At 39.2% G+C, this 18635-nt stretch overlaps 1 long non-coding RNA gene across 1 annotated transcript; it reads right to left on the bottom strand.

The window, feature by feature from the left end:
* Positions 1 to 4659: 4659 nt before the first annotated feature.
* Positions 4660 to 16858, bottom strand: LOC131697661 (uncharacterized). The gene is made up of 3 exons (XR_009307428.1): positions 16311 to 16858; positions 5017 to 5079; positions 4660 to 4798 (listed from the first exon to the last, which is right to left on the bottom strand). It is a non-coding gene; the product is annotated as an uncharacterized LOC131697661 (long non-coding RNA).
* Positions 16859 to 18635: the final 1777 nt, after the last annotated feature.

The following is an 18635-nucleotide window of genomic DNA, read 5'->3' as shown; positions in this document are numbered from 1 at the left end:
AGACAGAGCTTTCTGACACTGGGCAGTAAGTTTCGCTCCAGAATGCCTTGATAGTCTTGAGATTTCATTGTGCCCTGCACAGATTCAAGGCACCCTGTGCCAGGCACAGCAATGCAGCCCCAAAACATAACCGAGCCTCCTCCATGTTTCACTGTAGGTATGGTGTTCTTTTCTTTGAAAGCTTCATTTTTTCGTCTGTGAACATAGAGCTGATGTGACTTGCCAAAAAGCTCCAGTTTTGACTCATCTGTGCAAAGGACATTCTCCCAGAAGGATTGTGGCTTGTCAATATGCATTTTAGCAAATTCCAGTCTGGCTTTTTTATGTTTTTCTGTCAAAAGTGGAGTCCTCCTGGGTCTTCTTCCATGGACCCCACTTAAGCTCAAAAAGCAACGGATGTTGCGATCAGAAACTGATGTACCTTCACCTTGGAGTTTTTGTACCATTCGCACTATCCTTCTGTTCAATGTGGGGTCGATTTTACTCTTGCGGCCGTGCCCAGGGAGGTTGCCTACAGTTCCATGGACCATAAACTTCTTAATAATATTTGCAACTGTTGTCACAGGAACATCAAGCTGCTTGGAGATGGTCTTGTAGCCTTTACCTTTACCATGCTTGTCTATTATTTTCTTTCTGATCTCCTCAGACAACTCTCGCCTTTGCTTTCTCTGGTCCATGTTCAGTGTGGTGCACACAATGATACCAAACAGCACAGTGACTACTTTTCTCCATTTAAATAGGCTGAATGACTGATTACAAGATTGGAGACATGTGTGATACTAATTAAAGAAACTAATTGGTTTGAAATATCACTATAATCCAATTATTTATCATCTTTTCTAAGGGGTACCAACAAATGTGTCCAGGCCATTTTAGAATATCTTTGTAGAATAAGCAATAATTCATCTCTTTTCACGGCTTCTTTGCTTTATTCTATGACATACCAAAGGCATGCAAGTATACATGATAAAATAGCTTTTAATTTCATCACTTTTCAGGAGGAATGAAGCATTATTTCAATGAGCTGTAAGGGTACCAACAAATCTGAGCACGTCTGTATGTTCAGTTGAAAAATTACATGGACACATGACTTGACTAGAATGAGAAAGGCTGTTCAGTACCACTTCGGATAATCCAGACAAACTCAAAGCCAGGTTCATTTACACAAAGTGAGAACCACACAGGATGATTGCAAGCACTGAATGAAATGAAGCGGTTCAAGTGCCTGCATGTATTTTAAATCAATGAGCTTTGATGTCTAAAACACAGGAAAGTGTCTGCAGTGATTAATAACAGTGCTCTGCAAATAATATCTGGGATCTCATCTCCATGCTGGCCTGCCAATTCAAGGGTACTGAATTCAGCCTCTCGCTTCTTATCTGATTCTCGCTGTACAAGAGCACTGCTCTTGTACTATCAGCTACTATAGAACAGGTTTTTCTTATGCTTTTGTAATGTGCTCGGTAATGACAGAGTAGAGTGGTGACTGTACTGTCTGCTCCGGAGATGCAGCCTGCTTCTTTAGACTCAGCAGACACACTGTGTGCTGGCTCGGAACCTTCAGACTGGCTTCAATTCTCAGTCACTACCTCCCATGTTGAGATCTCCATCCATCCTTTATCTCTATATATGCAATGATTTATTAAAAATACAGTGAAACGAGAGCAGTGGTATTAAAATCCTGCCACTGTGTATATCTCATTACAATACACACCGCTTACTTTTCATATCACTGAATCAGCTAGCCCTTTGGGAGTGCTTGAGGATCACGGTTGAAAAAAGCCACACATTTCAATCTGCATGGTCTTTGAAATATCTGCACATTCCATTAACAGAAGTACAACCATACCAACCATAATGTTGCTAGTGCTAACAATGGGCAAAATTATATATATATATATTATATATATATATACAGACGTGCTCAAATTTGTTGGTACCCCTCCACAAAAAACGAAGAATGCACAATTTTCTCTGAAATAACTTGAAACTGACAAAAGTAATTGGCATCCACCATTGTTTATTCCATATTTAATAGAAATCAGACTTTGCTTTTGATTTTTTATTCAACATAATATTGTAAATAATAAATCAAATGAAAATTGCATGGACAAAAATGATGGGACCGCTAACCTAATATTTTGTTGCACAACCTTTAGAGGCAATCACTGCAATAAAACGTTTTCTGTAGCTCTCAATGAGACTTCTGCACCTGTTAACAGGTAGTTTGGCCCACTCTTCCTGAGCAAACTGCTCCAGCTGTCTCAGGTTTGATGGGTGACTTCTCAAGACTGCAAGTTTCAGCTCTTTCCATAGATGTTCGATAGGATTCAGATCAGGACTCATAGAAGGCCACTTCAGAATAGTCCAATGTTTTGTTCTTATCCATTCTTGGGTGCTTTTAGCTGTGTGTTTTGGGTCATTATCCTGTTGGAAGACCCATGACCTGCGACTGAGACAGAGCTTTCTGACACTGGGCAGTACGTTTCGCTCCAGAATGCCTTGATAGTCTTGAGATTTCATTGTGCCCTGCACAGATTCAAGGCACCCTGTGCCAGGCGCAGCAAAGCAGCCCCAAAACATAACCGAGCCTCCTCCATGTTTCACTGTAGGTATGGTGTTCTTTTCTTTGAAAGCTTCATTTTTTCGTCTGTGAACATAGAGCTGATGTGACTTGCCAAAAAGCTCCAGTTTTGACTCATCTGTCCAAAGGACATTCTCCCAGAAGGATTGTGGCTTGTCAATATGCATTTTAGCAAATTCCAGTCTGGCTTTTTTATGTTTTTCTGTCAAAAGTGGAGTCCTCCTGGGTCTTCTTCCATGGACCCCACTTTCGCTCAAAAAGCGACGGATGATGCGATCAGAAACTGATGTACCTTCACCTTGGAGTTCAGCTTGTATCTCTTTGGCAGTTATCCTTGGTTCTTTTTCTACCATTCGCACTATCCTTCTGTTCAATCTGGGGTCAATTTTCCTCTTGCGGCCATGCCCAGGGAGGTTGGCTACAGTTCCATGGACCTTAAACGTCTTAATAATATTTGCAACTGTTGTCACAGGAACATCAAGCTGCTTGGAGATGGTCTTGTAGCCTTTACCTTTACCATGCTTGTCTATTATTTTCTTTCTGATCTCCTCAAACAACTCTCGCCTTTGCTTTCTCTGGTCCATGTTCAGTGTGGTGCACACAATGATACCAAACAGCACAGTGACTACTTTTCTCCATTTAAATAGGCTGAATGACTGATTACAAGATTGGAGACATGTGTGATACTAATTAAAGAAACTAATTAGTTTGAAATATCACTATAATCCAATTATTTATTATCTTTTCTAAGGGGTACCAACAAATGTGTCCAGGCCATTTTAGAATATCTTTGTAGAATAAGCAATAATTCATCTCTTTTCACAGCTTCTTAGCTTCATTCTATGACATACCAAAGGCATGCAAGTATACATGATAAAATAGCTTTTAATTTCATCACTTTTCAGGAGGAATGAAGCATTATTTCAATGAGCTGTAAGGGTACCAACAAATTTGAGCACGTCTGTATATATATATATATATATATATATATATATATATATGTTATACCTTGGTTAGCACTTACACTAGCAGACTGACACAGGCACACACAAGGTGCATTACAATTCGGACCTGAGCTGGTTTAGGATCGATCAAAAGATTCTTATTTGAGCCACACGTTTACACTTGAGCACAGACCTAGGCTGGTTTTGGCCCTGTATGCGCGTGCATAGCCCTGAACTGTAGTGCGTGTCCGATGACGTCATATCAACCATCCCCTGCGTGAAGACATTCCCCCTCCCAAAACCTGTATATCAGCACCGTCTGCTTGTACTCCACCGGTATGCAAAGAAAACCTGTTTATTTAGACTTCCACTTACAAAGTCTCTTCAAGGTATGCAGACATTTAAAGAAACGAGAAACGGACATTTACACATCAGTCTGACAACTCTCATTATATACAAAATATAAATGTAAACAATAACTCCCATTTATTTTCTTACACATGAAAAATGTTTATTTTTGCTATTCAACAAAAGCAAAATCTCTTCGTTTAATAGCTGCAATGTTCAATTGTGTCGTTCTTCCCCCAGAACTGGAGTTTATTCACCATATACTAACAACGCATCACGGTACTATCAATGACACAATTTAAAAATGAAAGCAGTGCTAGGGGTAAATCCAGTCGCTTGTGTGAAGGTAATTGCTTTTGGACCTGAAGCTAGTGCTCATACATATATTCACATCACCTACAATGATATACTTTGAAAAATAAAGCCTACACATTTAAATTGGTTGCATTTCCACAAGCATGCTGTTTTATTTTTCAAATTGTATAATTGTTAGTGCAATGATGCATATAATTAAACAAGCACTATGTTTAAACGCCTGTTACTTTTAAAGGACTGTATTCGCCCTGTGAAGGAAAACTTACCAACTTCACTGTAATGATTTGTTTCATTCTAGACAGAGGTTCCCACAAAACTGAACACTTCCTCATATCGATTCGTATAAAAATCCGATAACAGGTTACGTTAATGCTGTTGTCCGTGTCAAACAGGGGACGAGTGTACGTGGCAAACATGAGCCGTCTCAGGGACCGCTGCGTTCACAGTACAGCAAAGAAAAGGCCTAAGCTGCCTCAAAGCTGACTTAAAAGTGGCTCGTGTAAACAGGGCAAGAGAGACACACACACACAGAGACACATTGTTCACCGCGGAGGCGTACCTTTAGATCCACCTGAAGGGCCCCCGGCTGGCTTAGGTTTTGGAGCAGCTGTGAACAAAACACATAAAACATTACAATATTTTTATTGCAATTCATTTATTGTATACGAGCATCAAATCATTAACTGCACATATCTAGTACACACTTGTATGTAAAATGTGTTGATTAAATGTGTTATATTAACTGAATAATAATAATAATAATAATAATAATAATAATACACGTTTTCTATCAGTAACTTCATATAAAGAGATCTGCATACATACGTGGTTTTGTAGGTGTATCAACAAGGGCATCTTCAAGGTTAAAATCATCATCAAAGGCTAACCCTAAAGAGGAATAAGACTCCATTAGCACAGCCCTCCATTAGAACACTATGCACAATTGCAATGACCTTGTAGATTTAGTGTGGAGCTGGGTACCAGGTTGCACACTAGCTAATACAGTATCTCAGGATCATCCCCAGCTGCGGACTAATTTAGTATCAATTGCAACGAAAACAAATGAACAACGTTGGGGACGAGCTGATCCCCGACTTTAGCACGGAGCTCAGGATTAATCATTAAAGCTCATTACTGTAGCGTGCTAACAGGAACTTAAGGGTGCACGACGACAACGTCTCAATACGAGTGACTGGCTCTAGCAAATTAGATTTTAGAGCGTTCGTGTATTTTAATTAAAAGATCGAAACTTTCTTTTAAGAAACCCAACATCCTAATTAATAGTTTTTTAATTTACATTTTTTGAACTTAAAATGACATACCGAAATGTATTTACGCACGAAAGTAAATACTGAGGCTGAATTGATTAATATTTTCCGATTTTCTTAAACCACATTCACATGTATAATCTAAATTAACAATATAAATGAAGCTGCGTTAGAGGATAAACAAATTTGTTTATTGGACCAAAGACTATAAAAGATGTAAAAAATGCTAATTACATATTTCAGGAATATAGCCTAAAAGCTTAATTTCTCAGTACATCCCTACGAGCTAGTCGTGTGCAAAATTGATCAGTAGAGCAAAAACATTATTTCATTGTGTATAAAATATTTTATTGAAACTGTAGAGGACGGCCGAAAGGATGCCACAGAAACTCAGCAGCGCGCACCCGCATGGAATACGCTTGTAAGTATATTTAATGCTGGCTCTGTGGAAAAGGCTCAAAGTAGACACACTGGAATGTCGTACTGGAATTATGTATTATTTTTTATAAAATAGGCCTACGTTAAGTTCAATAAGGAGGAAACTGGTTTTGTTGGTTATGAATAGTTCCGTTTCATAAAAGTTGTCAATACTTTTGGGGATTTTTCATATTTGTTCCAGTTAGCGCGATACCACAAGTCTTTAGTCTACAGAGATTGCCGGACTAACTTCGTACCTGTAATGTGTTTTAGTATCCTCTAGAGGGCAACAGCAGTTACTTTGAGTTTGTTGCAATTGAGACACATTTTAATAAGCAGGAGCTTATGAGTTTCAGAATAGACCTCGTACTGTCTGTAAGTTACTTGTTTAAACCCTTGAAAAGTGCACTGTGTCAACTTTTCATTTTTCAAAAACAAATGTAATGTTTCAAGGTATGAAAAAGTGAGTTCCATCCCTACCCTTTATTTCCCCAGATACAGATTGTTTTTTTCTGTCACAAGTTGGTTCCTTCCTGTGTTACAGGTAACAGGAGCCCACGTTATATGCTGCCCACAGGAAACTGTGTGGAGACTATTGTATGTAACACAGGAAGTGACTGGGGAGAGGAAACCATTACATATTCTTATATCACTAAGCCCCAGTCCCATTGTAATCAAATCATGTAAGACACAAGTTCTAATAATTCAGACAAGATGAACAGTCAGCACTTGTGAGGCAGCTTCATTCATCAGCCAAAATGTTTCTTTGCTGCCCAAGTGTCCCAGCAACAAGCTCAGCTGTATATGCAGACTTTCGCTGCAGGGAAATGTCTTTCTAAGTGGGACAAGATGATTTCTGCATGCTGCCATTGTAGAGCAGTTTGAGACCGTCCAGGTTTTATACTCTGTGAGCTAAATAAGACTCCCTCAGCAGGGCTCCAGAGTGGCGCATCCAGTAAAGGCAGCACTCGGAGTGCAGGATGTGCCCTACAACTTGGAGATCGTCGGTTCGAATCCAGGCTATGTCACTGCCGACCGCGGCCGGGAGTTCCCAGGGGGGCGGCGCACAATTGGCCAAACACTGCCCAGGCGGGGAAGGTCTAGGTCAGCTAGGAAGTCCTTGGCTCACCACGCACCAGTGACCCCTTGTTGCTGGCCGGGCGCCTGCAGGCCTGCCTCTGTGCAATTCAGAACTGCGTGGTCCTCCGGCACTGTTCTGTAATGACTTCATGGCGGGCTTGCAGTGCAAAAAAAAGCGGATAGCTGACGGCACACATTTTGGAGGACGCGAGAGCTCGTCCTCATCTTTACCAACCAAGTGAGCCAGGTTGAATAATTGGGGATTCCAAATTTAAAAATAAATACTCCCTTTGCAGATCAGTTTGAGCCAGTCCAGGTTTACAGGTTGTTGTTCTAACTGTATGCAATAGTCTGACACATACAACACTCCACTGATCTGATTGACTGTCTGCATGGTATAAGAGCAGCCAGTTCCTTTGCTCTGGGAAGGGTTAGTTTAGGAGCAGTCTGAAACAGCAAGGTGTGCTCACTGTCCTGCGGAGCGAGCCTTGGCTTGGGTGCTGCTTTTGTTTGTTTAATTGTTATTTCCATTTTTGTTAATAGAAGTGTGTGAAAAGCGCTAAACTGGAGTCTTCTGCCTCTGTGTCTGCCATTCCTGCTGCTACAGCCTTGACCGCAACACTACCCTACCACAGAGTCACTGCAATAAGAAAACATCACAAGGGTACAATTTCCACTTCAAACTAGAACTGCCTTTAATGTATAATGTACTGTATTGATCTGTATAGCACTAGAGATAGAGTGCTGGCAACAGATTTTCTCTGCAAGGTGGCTACAGCAGTAAAATCAGCCTGGATTAATCTTGGACAGTGTCGATACTAATTCTCCCTTTTGTAGGGCAGTCCAGGATTTACTGTGGGGTTAATAAGACTTCAATGTGGTATACCAAGTCAGATTGTGCATGTGCAGTACAGAAAGAAGCTTTTTCTCATACTACAGCTTACTACTTGCAGTATGCATAAGGGAAGAGAAAGTTTGATTAGAATAAACACATTATCTGATATTTTAAGTGACCACCCCCCCCCCCCCCCCCCATCCGAGTAAGATTCATTTTGAACCTTTGAAAAAATTCCTATTGCAATGATAAATCTCTTTAAAGTGCAAATGGCTTAACAAAATGCAGATCAGCTATCCCGATCACATTTTAAAATTTTTAAAAAAAGTCACATTTCAAAATATAAAATCAGTTTATTTTTGTGTGTGTTTTAGCAGGATTCCCTATTTTTTTTATTATTATTATTATTATTATTATTAATTTCTTAGCAGACGCCCTTATCCAGGGCGACTAACAATTGTTACAAGATATCACATTATTTTTATATACAATTACCCATTTATACAGTTGGGTTTTTACTGGAGCAATCTAGGTTAAGTACCTTGCTCAAGGGTACAGCAGCAGTGTCCCCACCTGGGATTGAACCCACAAACCTCCGGTCAAGAGTCCAGAGCCCTAACCACTACTCCACACTGCTGCCCTAAACTGTGGAAAACTGGTCCCCCGATCATTAATATATATTGTTGTTTTAATAAAAAGGTGTTAGTTACGGGTGATACAGTACATTTGAAACTCCTGGACATTGAATCATTTCCAAGTCTATGTGTAGAGCTGGGTGCTTGACTGCTTCTTCAATGAGTCATTTCATAAGAGCACTTCCCTTATCTGACTAGCTATACCATTCATTCTGCTGGTTACACTGTTTAAAATGCGGTCTGTGCTTCACTGGTATGGCAAGAGGTTCTGTAATTGCTCTAGAAGAGTTATTGATTGAGGAACACAGTTCTAGTTCCTGCCCTCATTAACTCTGAAGCAGTTTGATTTTATTGTGTTCTGTTTTTTTTTCCCTACCACACCCACTTCTAAAACACTGCAGTCCACAGAAAAGCTGCTTGCAGGAATCTCTTGGAAAATGTACAGAAAGCAGCTTCAATTTCAGCATTTCACACTGAAATTACGCACATATCTGTATTAATCTTATAATACAAACATATTCTCAAATATATAAAACTTTAACATTCATACATGTATAAATCTAAACCCACAACTCATACCTTCAGTGATAATCATTGCATAATATATAAACAGGAATAGCATAACCAAGGTTACACTTTTTTTAAAGTCACTGTAGTAAGCTGACAGTTTTATATATATCATGTCTATTTTGGTAATTCATTTATAAATGGGCATCTGTCAGGTAGCGCAGTGCTTCTCAAACTGGGGGGTGCAGAATGTATCTGGGGGTGCGAGAAGGTTCAGGATTTTTAAAATAAAATAGAGTATTTGAATTACTGTGATAAGAAGCAAGCATCATAAAGAGGCAAGGGGACAGGGTCCATTTCAAAGTAGAACAGCCTTTTCATAGGGAACGACACACAAATAACGAAGACAGATACAGTAGTAAAATCAGTTTGGTTTTATCTTGGACAGTTTTAATATTAATATAGCACAAGGGGGTTAAAAAGGAATAGAATAAAACAATTTAGAGGGAAAAAAAGATTAGCTAAAAACTGATAATTGAGTTATCACGATGTAATCCCCACTGGTTGAACTGGGATGGTGTAAAACTGATATTTTTAACAACTGTAAATTTGTAAAGCAATAGTAGTTATTTGAAACTCTTTATAAACACACACAACACAAAAGACTGACACTATAGACAATAAAAGCCACACAATGCCGGTGACTAACACTTCAGCTCCATTTCCATTACTTTTAATGACCTCCTGGCTGTCATTAGGGTTTGTCCAGCACACCAGCCTTCACCAGAGGGGTTCCGTTCTCGTTCTCTTAGCCTAATTGAGTGGGACACCAGCACCTGAGCCCCAGCTCAGCACGGCCAGCTGCACAGGAACAATAGCAGCACCCTCCCCGAGAGGAGCTGTGTGACAGGATGGCTCGCAGTGGTGAGGTGTGGCGACGTCACGGACCAGGAAGTAACTAAACCAAAACAATGGATGGGCGGGTGAAGCTGAATGCAACGGCACTCAGCTGATTTTATTAACAAACAAACCAAAAACAAAAGATTTAAACAATAACAAAACACAAACAAAAGGACACGAGGGCCAAACGAATCAGACAGACAAACAAGTAAGTGTCGTGCTGGCTAATCCAGCATGTTTTAGCAATTGTTAAATTTAAAGTCTGTGTCCGCTCTATCTCTCCGTACCTCCTCTCTGTACACACCACCCTCAAGCACGGACAGCGGCACGTTCTTATACTCTGGCCGAGGGGTTAACTTGTTGTTAATTATCTTATTACCCCTCGGCCACAGTCTGCACACGTTTGGTAAGGATGCATGACTGTCAGCTAGTTAAATAATCAGTAGCTGATCAGTCATGCATCCTCACAGGGTTTTTAAATATAAATATAAAAACAATAACAAAAGCCGCGGCACTTTTATCCACGCCGCAAACAAAAATACAAATAATAATACATAGGGGCGGGACACTCCGCCACAAGCTGTTAAAGTAACGTTGCCTTGACTGCTGCTATGCGACGGTGCAATACTGGAACATCTCCCACGGCTTTGACTCCAGCAATCCCAAGATTCTTTTTGTTCCTGTGTTATCCTGATACGGGCTACTCTTCTGTCCTTGGGGTACCCACTGATCCCCAGGGGTACCCCAAGATCCCTGTGAGGGACTCTCAGTTGGGGTCGTGGGTTGATGAAATAGCCATTCACATCTGGAGGAGTTTAAATCTGCCAGCTTGGGTCACAAGACTGGGACTGATCATCTCAATCTAACAATGAAACAGAGGACCTTCACAAGAAGTCCAGAGGCAAAGGATTAGACATGTTGAATTCACACCGGGCGGTCTATTAATTCAAACCCAAATCTCTATTGTTACTATAACTTGTAGCATCTAGGGAAGAGAACTGCAAAGAAACAGGAGAACTGCAGCGCTACTCGTTCCTAGCACATGAAGGCTATTCCAATGACAGCAGGGCAGGGGTACTGGTATTATACTGGCATGTCTATCACCCGCCTGCTACAGCCAGGAGGAGAGCGAGGAGGGCTGGCTGACATTCACAACCACGTCCCTTAAGTGCAGAACCACATCCTTCACATGCTTCTTGGTTGTAAACAGCACATTCTTCCAGTGAACTGAATCAATTGCGACAATGCATTGATAATGATTTTAATTCAAGTACTTGAATACTCGCCCCTAGCAGCACCGCACTGGATAAATTCAAAATTCTCTTTAATCCAATCCAAGGAATCTATTTGCATCTAAATGGGATATTTAAAATGTGCAGTGTCCCAGATGTGTTTTGCATAATGAAGGACTGAAGACCCTGTTGGAAATGTCAACCTTACAGGCACTTCCTGTAAAATTCATTTTCTTTATCTTATTTGTCAAGACACTTGCAGATTTTGGTACTGTTCTGCACTGCCAGTCCCTTTTTGGTTGCTGCTCATATACTCAATTCCACTACACAGCTGCCTCACCTAAGCAGCATCCTGACATGCAGCCCAGAGAAGCAGCACTGGACCCCTGGGACTAATTGAATTTCTAGTAGCTGTGTGGTTAATAACAAGTACAGGATATGGTGCTTTAAAGCCTGTTCAGATACTGGTGTAAATGTCCCTTAAGGCAAGGCCAGGGGGAGATGGTGAGCTCAATCGCACACAGATTCAGTGAATCAGACTTGAGGGGAGCAGAGAAGCTCTCTGCTTAAAGCAAAAAAATAATTGTCGATTCCAAATTAATAAAAAATAAAATATTTCCTTTGCTTATACCCTTTACACAAAAACCATGCACAGGCTTGACTATCGATAGTTGTCAAACGATACGATGCATCGCCTCAGCCTTACAGCTTTTACATACTCTTGAATACCTCTCAGCATCACATCAATCAGTCATGTGAGAGACAACCCATTTACACCAATGTGTTCTGTGAATAAATCCAGATGGGTGGCACCAAACCACAATTTTTGTAATTAAAAGAAGTTACAATTTACTTTCAGAAACCTAGACAAATGCAACAGAACAGCTGCACTTGCCAAGTCCTGTTTCCTCATTTCACTTGTAGCATTCGTCATCCAATCTAAATTGAGTGCCTGCCGATCTTGCACAACGCCAGTGTCTGCTTAAAGAAACTATTATTGTCTTGAAGAGGCAAATCGTACTGCAGGTTTTAAAAAATACATTAAAACCTGTCTGAATGGTCACCAAACCTAAGCAGACACTGGCTTTTTACCAAGCAGTAAATCCCAGAAATGATTTTGTTAAAACTGGTAAATTACAGAGGCACATTGAATTAACAGATGTGAAATTAAGACAGTTGTTGAAAAATGATTTATTGAATTTATGTATAAAGAAAAAGAAAAAAAAAAAATAGCTTTTTTGTTAGCGACATTCATCCCCTGCCAGGGCTGTGAATTAGAAATTCGAGTGGTTAGTAACATGATAAAGGATATCAAGAATATTTACATACATCTCAATACAAGTTTCAGAAGTGCTTCACTGGGTATACAGTATTTTTTATTTTCATCATAACTGGATGTGTGAATACTATACATCACACATTAAATGTCACTCACATTAAAACAATTGGATATTTGGATTTCTATAATGCATATTATGTAAACAAAAGTTGTTGTATTACAATCCACTACCAAATCGTACGTTAGCTATACGCAGCAACTCTCTATGGCGCTGCTTTCGTGTATGGAGCACGGTATAGTATCCAAAGCACTTGGGGGTACCTACAGCGGTTGTATTGCTTCAGTAAAATATGTACTGAATATCTAATGTACAAGACAGTGTAAGATTTCAAAAACCAAGCACCAGCTGCCCCTCCCCTCTCCAGCTCGTGTTATCCAGAGGCAATCCTTTAATTTCTTCATTCTCCATCTCGACAGCAAAGCGTTGTTATAGTGTAAGCTTATTGAAAGAAATGTCTCGAAACCCCTCTGCTGTTTGGGATTTTTTTGTTAAATGTCCAGGCGACAAAAAAAAAAAAGTTGAATGCAAACTGTGCAAGCGACTGTTGATGTGTCACGGAAACACGACCAATCTCTGGGGTCACTTGACAAGCGGAAGTTAATATTATTATTTTTAGTAGTAGTAAAATGTGACCGATAACCTGTTTGGAACGGTGGCTGTTAAATAAAGCTTTGTTTTCCTAAGTCCGCTGCAGTTGGTGCTGCTGCAATGCAAGCGTACTGTATATATACTGTATATAAGCAGCAACTTGTACATAAACAACGTGTATTTTTATTGAAATTATAAAAACATGATTACTGTTCTATAGAATGTATTTTTAAATTACATGTCAATGTTTTATTCCATTTATATGAATTACCTGTAAAACAGGATTTTCAATCAAACAGTAGCTATGGTGACATCACCAGTACATTATTAGTACCAATCGAAGGTCAAAATGTACCCTCCGTTGCACTTCCAGCCCTACATACAGTCCCTGTATAGCCTCAGATTATGACAGACACATAACTTGTGCTAAAGTTTAATCGCTATTCCCTAAAGCTTCAAACAATACTTAGACACCAACCCTTCACTGAATCAAGTATGTTGTATGCTTTTGTTTCGTAGTTCCTTGAACAGTTAATTTTAATGTAATCCTAACCAAATGTTGAGCACTATGCCTTTCACCTGGGTTCGAATCTTGTTTAGTTTGCAACTTAGCCCCCTGTGGACGTACACGTTCCAGGTCACAAAACCCCTACAGTACACAGTTTGAGACAGTTAGCAGTGTCTACAGGAGAGAGGCCCAGGACTGAAGAACAAGCTGGAGATGGGAGGTCAGGATTGAGGTTCTCTCTCCCCTCTCATGCAGAGCTGTGAGGGGAGGCTCATGACTAGCCACAGCCAGTGTCACTCACCAAAGTATAGTATTAAAATGTTCTGACATAAGCTGCATCTCCCTGTTTCAGTCACAATGTGCAAATCAGAAGATATGACAGACTGGTGTGGAGCTCGGTTGGCAGGTGCTTTAGCACCCAATTTCAGGGCATGAAGTTAAGGTAATGAAGGGCAAGGCAATGTTGCCTTTGTTGGGCGTGAAAATTCAGGGGCACCAAGGCAGTTCTAGGGGGCAAAAAGGCTAAACATAAACCCAACCAAAGTGATTTCATACTCATTCATAAAACTAAACTAAATACAGAGAGCCTATTATGTTGATGAAATTTTAATTCAAACAAAACACAAATAAATGTTTTCTGAATCCAATTTAAAAACAAACTTTCATAATGAAAAAATAACAAAGGGTAATTTGGCAAAAAAAAAAAAAATATTCTGGGTATTTTTACTAAACTCTGTCAGTCTGTTAACAAGAGCAAAATATAGCGCTTGTCTGGTTTGTCAACCGCTGTTAAAAAAACCTGTACCATCTGTACAAACAACGTGGCTTTGAAAAAAAGAATAATAAACTGTAAATAGAAACGTCATCAGGTGATGGAGTGGCATCACAATCGTGAACAGCTGGATGTACAGAATATTAGATGTTTACATGTGAGAGACTTTATACAGCTTCACAGTTCTTCAAATGATTTCCAGTTTTGTTATGGTGCATTGCTGAACACTCGATTCAGGGAAAAAAAAGTATGCTGTTTTCAGCATACACATTTTAACCCCATTTATTACAAATGAATTACAAAACAGCAATGGTCATTGAAATGTCTATATAAATTGGCAATTTATTTACACCGAAGACATGAAAGGAGTTCGAATGTGTATTGCATCTTTGTATCTTATATCAATTTTAAGCATAGAATCAGATCTCCTTATACCATGTATGATCATAGAATATGTGATTACGTGTTTTTTATTACTAAACTGTAAATTAAAGGGCATTTACATATAGGTCTACATTATTTGCATGCATCACTTATTCAGATTGAGTTCTCCAGAGAAACCAGGTGCTCACTCAGCTGAGGGGCATTGCTGTTGACTGGCCTAATTTACCAGTCCTCCTGAATCAAGTGAAGAAACAGCTGCTTGGGTTTGTGCAGCTCGCTGTTCTCCAAAGTCTTAAGAAAAGCAGTCATCACAAACCCAAGCAGCGATGTCTTCAATCCTTTCACTTTGAACAGTAAATTAGCGTGACAGACACCAAAGACACTCCCCTGATTGTCAGCACCTGGTTTCTGTGAAGGGCTCAATCTGAATGCTTGCTTTGTGCAGCACTAGTGGCCAGTGCTCCTTGAGTTAAGGGTGTTGCACAAAACCGCTAAACACGTTTATGTCAATACCATAGTTAAGGGGAAATGTATCCTTAAGTGTTATATTTCATTCTTAAGGTGTCAGTACATGTTTGATATTGCATGTGTTTCTTTCCCATGTTTGACATATGTATGTACAGTAGCTAATGGGAGTGCAAAACAAGTATGATTTGTGGAATTATTTTGCTCTCTCAGTATGGACAGAGCATTTTGAGAAGGGGATTCTTACATACTAATATTGAAAATAAGACTGAATACTAACTGCTTTCTTTTGAGTTACACGAGTGTGCTTATATTGCCTGTTACCTAACACAGGTGCTTCTGTAGATTCAACAGGGTCTCAATTAAATAATCATTAACTTCTACTTATTATTGCTTACTGTCCTGTTATATTTTTTTCGTTGTTGTTTGCCATGCGATTCATATTAATAACTATGTATGCGGTGCATTGTACACATTGTGAAAACGTTAGATCGCCACTATTCACCGCTACTGTTTTTAGTAACAGTACTGTAGAAAAATACTGAGTATAAACTAGAAACTCAGATGAAAGCACACGTGTTAGCGGGCTACAGATTCGTATTTGCATAAAATAGGCATGGCAGTGGAAAGGAAACACTCAAAAATACAAGCGTAATCAATATAAACATATTTGAAAAGACAATGCCATTCTTCTCCCGTTACGCTTCTGCAGGCTGTGGATAATTGTATTCCGTCCCATCTTAAAAGCATAACGCACATTTCATAATATTTACAACTTTTTTTTCAAAAAACAAACAACAGTATTATTTTTAACTCCCAACTTCCAAGTACACACAAGTTAAAATGTTTGTTGATCGGCTGCGTCTAAAGCCGGGTCCACTACTCCAGTGTCCTGATATAGCTCCACTGACTCACGGATTTGTGCAGCTTGTGTGTTTCACTGTGCCCTAGTGCCAGGTGCTCTCTAGTCTAGCTCACCCACCCCAAAAAAGCAACACACCTAACGTGCTACGGAGCTTCTAAAGCCAAACAAACAATAAAATGCGAGAAATATAAGTCCGATTACGCAGGAAAGTGCATCGAATTCACCGTATATAGGACACGAATACAGCAGTTTTAGTAAAAGTTGCAAGTCCTAGTCTTGCAGTTGGTAAGAGAGATCACGAGAAGAAAGGAAAAACCGCTTACCTTTCAAAACAAGCATAGACAGGGCAGCTACCAAGAGCCAAGCAGAATGACGAGGCATGACCGAAACAGCGTTGAATTCGCGTTAAAATGAAGTCACTGCGTATTTTAAAGCTGTGAAGAGTGTTTGTGAAGTCTATTTTTCATGTAAAAGATTTGAACATCTCTTATCGACCCGACAGCAACGCTGCTATGCAGGGCTGCAGAGGAAAATACCACACACTCTGGGCGGTGCAGCGTCAGACTCACATTACACCACGCAGGACGGCTCCCTTTCAACTCAGAGCTGCATGTAAACGCATCTGCCATCAAAATACCGGGGAACACTCGTGTAAGACTTTGACAGCGTTTCAGTGGAACATTATACAAATACAGATTTGACCAACTTTAATGATGTTCTCTTATTGAGCACTTATTGTGAAGAGACCGAAGTCTATCTGACGACATACATATTAGCCTGTCCATACACACGCCTAAACCAACGAATGAATGAAGCTTTTCATAATGTGCAGACAATTACATTGAAAAAATATAACTAACAATTAAAAAGAATTGCCCTACCTTGATATTTTAACTGTTTTTGTTGTTGTTGTTTTTACTTATTTTATTTGTCTAAATCTGAAATGTTATCTGAGAGTTAATGGAAATGCCAGGTCTAAAGTATTTCTCTTTAACTTGTACCACAGCAAATGTGAAACAAGCACAGGATTCTAATAGAAGTATAATGTTTTAATATATATCCCTGTCATTGTCAGTTTGAGATGCAGTAATACAGATTTTTAGAGGATCAATAATAATAATAATAATAATAATAATAATAATAATAATAATAATAATAACAGTTCTTGTCTTATACCGTATGTGCTAAAACCTGTCCTACAGCATAGAGGACCCTTAAAATGGTTTCCACAGTAACATAATAGGATAAAGCACAGTATAGGTAAGCATTGTAGTTCAGAGAGGCATGGTACTGCAAAATGACACAGGGTAAACATTCATATCACTTTAAGTGATGTACAAAATCAGAAAATCCCTAACTTCAGGGTGCCTATTCCCCTCTCAATATCCGGTATACGTCTTTCCCAGTGGCACTAAGAGTGTGTCTACAGCACTGTGCTTAAAGAGGAGCTTGGTACCGCTATCTTAACTAATGCATTCTTCTTCTTGATATAGAACCAATGTGGTATTTCTTATCCACTAGGGGCAGAGTCGGATAGGTTAATGGTTACACTCTGGAAATCCCTCAGAGCAGCAGGACAGTGCCACTGCAATGGCAACACTTCCAATAGGACTACACCGGCATAATTACCTAGATCCCTTTAGTCATAGAGCCTGGCTGATGTCACATGGTAGAAAGCAGCAGTGTCTGTCTGGCACACAATGAAGAGCAGGCTGCAAAGTAATGTAGGTCCTTTATAATTAGTTTTTACTTTATGTAATCTATTATGAATTCTGCAATGAGGGTGGAATGGGGTTGTCAAATCATTTCAAGCTTTCATTTTCATGGTTTTCCAGGGAAATGCACAAAAACAAGATATTCATAATGCAAGACTTTAATATGTAGCTAATACATAGTTTTAAGCTTTACTACAGCATTTAAGTCAAAGAAAACCAAGCTGTATCCACTCTTAGGAAACCTATTATATATTTTTAAACTACTTGTAAATGCTATACACATAATTTTATGTCCTCATTTTTGGACCCAGGGCCCAAAGGGGGTATTATTTAATAACTGCACATTTTGTGTTGTGTGCTGAAAGGCACCATTTTGTTCAAATCACACTGTATTCTGTGACACACTCACAGCACTTTTTCCAAATCAAGTTTAGGAGCAAAGAATTGAGTTGTAATGTATGTCCCATTTGATTGTATACACACATATAATAGACAGGCATACAAATATATAATGTACACATTTAAAACACATTACAAAAAAATAAGAATTCAAAAATATAATTCAAATGGTTTAACAAAATACTATCATAACCTGCTTCGAAATGTAATCTCTAAATGCAATGCACACTCCTCATTTGCTTACATTACGCAGCAATATGAATCTAAGGCTGTGTATATTCCAAACTGAAATCCTCATCAAGTACAGTTTCTTGAGAGATATTAATATATGCTCAGTCAAACATTCAGCAGTTCCATAAATAGTTAAATAACTTTCAGTGACATAAACTTCATGACCAAATACTTGTAATATTTTACCTTTAGTTCAAAAGAAATGAAAAAGAACACACATTCAAAAAGTGACACACATTCAGTGTATATTCATAGAAAAGGGTATGACCTCCTACTCAATTATCATGGCTTTATAGAAAGCTG

Source organism: Acipenser ruthenus, chromosome 16, assembly GCF_902713425.1.
Source record: "Acipenser ruthenus chromosome 16, fAciRut3.2 maternal haplotype, whole genome shotgun sequence".
NCBI classification, from domain to species: domain Eukaryota; kingdom Metazoa; phylum Chordata; class Actinopteri; order Acipenseriformes; family Acipenseridae; genus Acipenser; species Acipenser ruthenus.
This window is presented reverse-complemented; position numbering and strand designations above follow the sequence as displayed.